Source organism: Symphodus melops, assembly GCF_947650265.1.
Source record: "Symphodus melops genome assembly, chromosome: 11".
Classification (NCBI taxonomy): Eukaryota; Metazoa; Chordata; class Actinopteri; order Labriformes; family Labridae; genus Symphodus; species Symphodus melops.
In genome coordinates, this window is record NC_136701.1 from 21,074,773 (window position 1) to 21,080,503 (window position 5,731).

Genomic DNA, 5,731 nt, shown 5'->3' on the forward strand with positions numbered 1-5,731 from the left:
AAATCTTGTCTGGATTATTCCTGCTTTGAAACAGAGGGCAAAGAGGGAGCTGCTGAAGAATGTCACAGAGAGCCAACAGTAATAAGGTAAATCCATGCAAGAGCTAAGTCGACAGGCTGAAGAAAATCCTAATATGAAAGTGCATCATTTGGATTAGTAGTGATTAAAGAGTGAGGACCAATGCAGCGCTTCGGATATGATGATCACAAGTTCATGAGAAACTGAAGGAAAAAGAAGACAGTGTGTGATGTGTAAAAAGAAGCAGCACTTGACTTTCAGTAAGGCCTCAACATGTTGCATTTACTGTTAGCATTGCTCATCATTTATGTGAAGATGAGGTCGAAAGTTCACTTACCCACATAAGACAAAAAATAGTTATGAGTCCTTTTTAAGTGGAGTAAACAAGGTTTCATCTCTGTGAGCCGCAATAATTAGCTTTGATGGATTTCAATTGAATAAGTTTTAAAGTTATTTTTTCCAAATAGTAAGACAAAGCCTTTGGGGAAAACATGCTTGATCACAATGCAACACAGATCTTTTCTTCTTTTATTGGTGAAACAAAAATATTTAACAAAGACTATTAAAAGATTTAATGGTATTTTGTCTTTGGCAGCTGTGAAAGATCAGACAGTCAAAGAGGACGCGTTTGTGCTTGTTTCACCTCTAAAGGTGGGAGTGAAGGTGTTCTGTTTCAGGCTCCCTTCTCCTTACTGTCTGTATTCACCACATTAGCCTTTGGGTAACACCGAGCTGCACTCAGCTATTGTGATTTTGTAGAACGAGGTGGATGGCGAGTGCAGCATCTATGGGTCCCATTTGTGACCCAATTGTTAAAAAATATGCATTAAAGTGTCCTACTGGTTGGCAAAATACAAACGCCTTCTTGGGGGGGAAAAAGCATGCTAATGTGCTACTATACTACTAAAAGTTTGTGCACACCACTGACTGGCGATATACTGCAGCCTGTGCACGTGCTGAGTGACTTGATGAGACCCTGCAAGGGAAACAGCAAACATGGGCAGTCGCAGAAGATTATGGCAAACTACTCACTGAATTATTTTGTGAGACTGAGTGACTTTTTAGCCTCATACGATTTAAATGATGGACTTTTAGCTCTTTTTTGTGTGCCTTGTTTTATCTGACTTGTATTCCTCTCTTTTAGCCAAGACATTACAAGTTTAGGACAATTATTTGTTGAATTTGAATTCAAATTAGGTGCAATTTAAGTGTGTGTGTGTGTGTGTGTGTGTGTGTGTGTGTGTGTGTGTGTGTGTGTGTGTGTGTGTGTGTGTGTGTGTTTCTGTGTATGTTTTATCTGTCTGAGAATTCTTGCCTCCTGTGATCAGACAGGCTATTTGTGGTTGGATATTTTATCATCACGAGTGGATCATAATGTAACTGTGGAAGTTTCTTCGAGAGTTTTCTTTACCTTCTCATTAATCACTGTAACATATGTTAAGGTGAATTCAGCTCACAGTCCAGATGCTTCCGCCATACATACCAGTTTACAATGGTGACGTTCAGACATTGTTTACAAGTAGTGCATTTACAAGTGCTTTTCATTGTGTTTGCAGTAAGGAAATTAATACGTACGATCAGATAAGACTGCTTACAATACCTTGCATGACTGTTCACCTGCCAAGAACTTTTATACATGTCACAGTGTCCATATAGGACTGCAATCAGACTCGTATGGGCTTTTTACTTTCATTAACAAACAAAGGCAGTTCTTAAACCAAACATCACAAGTGAATCTGAAGTTAATGTTCTCTTATTCAAAGCACAATAAAGCATTCAAAACTTCTACTATTTTAAGTTTGTCTGTTCCATAAAATCCTTTTAAAATATTGAAATAGTCAAGGAGGTACTTGATCCAAACTTTGCATGGTTTTAAATATCCTCGGGCTGCAGCTGTGTTTAAATATTTCACATTTTAAATGAGAATTTGACTCACATTAGTGAGGTTTAAAATGCCAAGATTAATGATAGACTCTTTACACATGTCAGCACATGTTAGACATTTTAGGATAATTATTCTTATTTTTTTTATGTGGGTTTTAATATGGTGCAATTTAACGACAACCTGGCTAATAAAAAAATCTATCTTGCACCAACACGTCTCTTGCTTATTGTCAGTGCTGCTCTCACCCTAATAACACAAACAAACACTGCTAATATTCCATTTATTCTTCTTTTGAGACGACCACGTTCGACCCCGTTAACAATACTTTACAGAAGAAGTTATTGAAATGAACACAAAACTCTTATTAATATTGGCAGTTCCTTTCCATCAAAGAAAAAAACATGCATTTGTCTTGATCTGACTAAAATATGTCTTTCAAGCCTGTCGAGGGTTCATTTCCTGGCTCCTGACGCCTCGCGTCTGTGTGGTAGGAAGGTAGGGACGTTTTGCAGCACATTCCCCGTCCACATTGATATCATAATACTATTAATTTTTACTCATTGATAGTGTCAATAATGATGATCCTGTGGATGAATAGTATCATTGCTATAACCAATATAGCCGTTTTTTTATTCCTCTCAGGAGCCCGCCTGCCCCCCACACACATGCTCCCTCTTTCCCTCTACCGGTTTAAAGGGGGGGGGAAATCCTTTTTATAATATCTTTTAAAATATCTGTACAACTGTAAAGTTTCAAAGACTTTTTACTTGTTTGTTTTTAACAGTTCATTTGCTGAACTGAATAGACTGATATTGTCCCCTTGGTGAAATTTGTCTTGGAAGTTGACAGAACTTAGAGTCTAAAATGCACCTCGTACAGTAAACACTGAGTTCTTCTCAGCAACCTTTCCTGCAGCTCAGCACATTGCAGCAAACAAAAGGGGTGAGAATGGCCTGCTGCAGGCCTCTTAATTGCTCAGGTGTGGCCTGATCGGCTAAAGTCAAGAGTATGCTTAAAGGGGCAGTGGGATCTGCAACAGACCTCTAATTGGAAGGAGGTGTTGTCAGGTGATTGTTATGAATGAGGCATGTCAAGTGTGAAATCAGTGCAGCTCGAGTCGGCTGCCTGAAAGGGCTCGAAGGCATCGCCTCATTTCAGAAACCAAAAAGCTCAGTCAATACAATGATTTGACTTGCTAGATCCTTGTCCTCTAGCGCCTCCTTGAGGACGAACTCTGTATCGTCATCATCAAATCTCAGTGTTTAACATTTTACCACATTGCTTTCGCAGTACAGCCTCTTTTTGCCTACAATAGAGTAATGTGAAGGAACAATGATGACATTTGGACTTTTGATTGTTTTTCCTCGTATTCCAGCTGAGACCGACGCTGTTACGTTTCATTATTCCTGTGATCCCCTGCTGAGAGGCGTGACTCATTATCCCTGTGTTGGAATGTAACAATAGAAACAGAGGTCATGGAAAAGATCTTTTCAGTCAATATTATAAACGTGAAACAATTTCTCTCAGACCCAGATGGCAGCAGACTTTAACCGATGATGTTGTCAAGATGTGAAGGCTGAAACTGATTTGGAGGCGGAGATGTGGGTTTATCATGAAAGCAAAGGGTATTTGGACCGAGGGCACATTCTCTGGAACAAAAGGAAATAGCTGGGAGAAAAGAATCCACAATTTTAACTGGTCCGCTCAGGAATATCAGGAGGAGTATTGTTCTCAAATATTGACCGTAGCTTCTGTATCTGACTTTGGGAATTACAAATATGAATCCATAGATAAGGTAACTCTAAGAGCCTGTTTACCAAAGCAGTTCTCCCAAGAAAAAGAAACACAGAATATTTGTTATATTTTGTGATTTAATGTCTTAGCTTTAGTGTCACATTTATATAAATGTTTTTTTTTAACCCTTCAGCATTTTGAATTGCTCTATAAATAGTGTTTCAAATGTGTGTTGTCAATCAATACATTTCTGACACCTGCTGAAACTTTTAAAAGGAGTTACAGAGAAATGACTTTATCTTTGTCTAAACTTTTAGGATCATGACTCTTAAAACACTCGTGACCTCACAGGACCCAGAAGAGTTCATAACAAAGACAGACATTGATCAGTTTGTGCCATGTTAAACATGTACTGAGTACATGGACTGTGTATTTAAGATAACAACTGATAACATTGAAGTTTCTTTTTCAATTAGAGTTCAAATGTTAATCTCCAGGAGCTTCAAATATTATAAGATTTGGGAGAGAAGTAATAATAATCAAAATATATTGTAGACACAATATAACCAGCAGATGGCAGGATATTCATGAAGATAAAAATGTGTTTCTTTATTAGTTCTGCTACACTGTTAAAGGAGTTCTTGTGCCTGTCTTCAATCCATCCTGCATAAACGCAAGAGAAAACACACTAAACACACACACACACACACAATTATATTTGAATTATTATTACTACAAATTTTAAGTTTTAATATATATATTTTTTTAATGTATCTTTTCTTTCCTCTGCCATGATGCTTTTGATGTCTTGTGTAAAGCACTTTGAATTGCCTTGTTGTTGAAATGTGCTATATAAATAAACTTGCCTTGCCTTTGTCCTGTTGTGTGACCCTGCTGGCTGAAAAAGAAAAAAACCCCTTGGGATAATAAAGGAATCCTTGATCATTTCTGAAAAAGGCATGCGTGTCCATACTTGAGTCATACAGTAGAGGCCGCCAGATGAAAACATACTCTATCAGCCTTGGGTGTTAAAAGTCTGAATCTTCTCCTATACTGTAATAACAGTGTTCAATAAGAGAGACCTTCTCCAGCAATGACACAAACATAAAAAACATAATATGCAGCAATGCGTTGCATGTCTCTTAATAAGTCTGCAACAAGAGAAGGCATTTTTTGCCAAACAGTGTGTAAGCTCGTCACCCCTCTCACCCCCTGCATGACACTATGGGGGCTCTGAGCAGCTCCTTTAGCAGCAGACTGAAACATCCACCCGGCAAGAAAGAGCGCTACTAGAGGTCGTTCATCCCATCTGCAGTCAGACTGTTTAACAGCCTCACCACCACCACATGACTCACTCATGCTTCACCTGACTCATAGTGTTCATCTTCATCAATATGCTACAAACTGTGCGAGTTTTTAATTATGACTGTTCTGTCTTTCCACAAGTGAAAGTGTAAATTTCATGATCATTGTTTGCTTGTTTGTTTTTACCTTTTCTGTAACAAAAACAAAGTCTTATCTTATCTTAAAAAGGCCTGAGGTCTATCTGTCAAGCACATAAGATATAAAATTGGGTAAATGAATATGGTCTTATCAATTGATACATGAGTGGATATATATATGTATATATATATATATCTCCCCGCTCACTCAGTCCTCTGGTCCTACCTTCACAAGTCCCTCTGAGCTGTTTGAGCAGCTCAAAATTATTAACCTATGATACGTATTAGTTTAATAGACACTCGAGCTTGACACATCATCCGATAAAACACCGTTTAAAAATGTTGACATTTTGAAACTTTCCTGATTTTTGACCATTGCTAAAAATGTGAGACACTTTTTCTGTTCCCATGGTGATGAAGGTTACGCAGAAATCTCTGAATGATCACAAACTATTTTTAACTCGCACATCTATTTATAGATCTATCAATAGAATCTTAACACATATTAAGAGTAGGTCATTGCACACACACAATCTGCATGCAGCTACATTTTCAGTCTTGATGAATCAGTGAATTAAAACCTGCCTGAGAAGTTTTTGCAGGTACATGAGATGGATAATAGTGTGTGTAATAATGAACTCACAGCTAGATG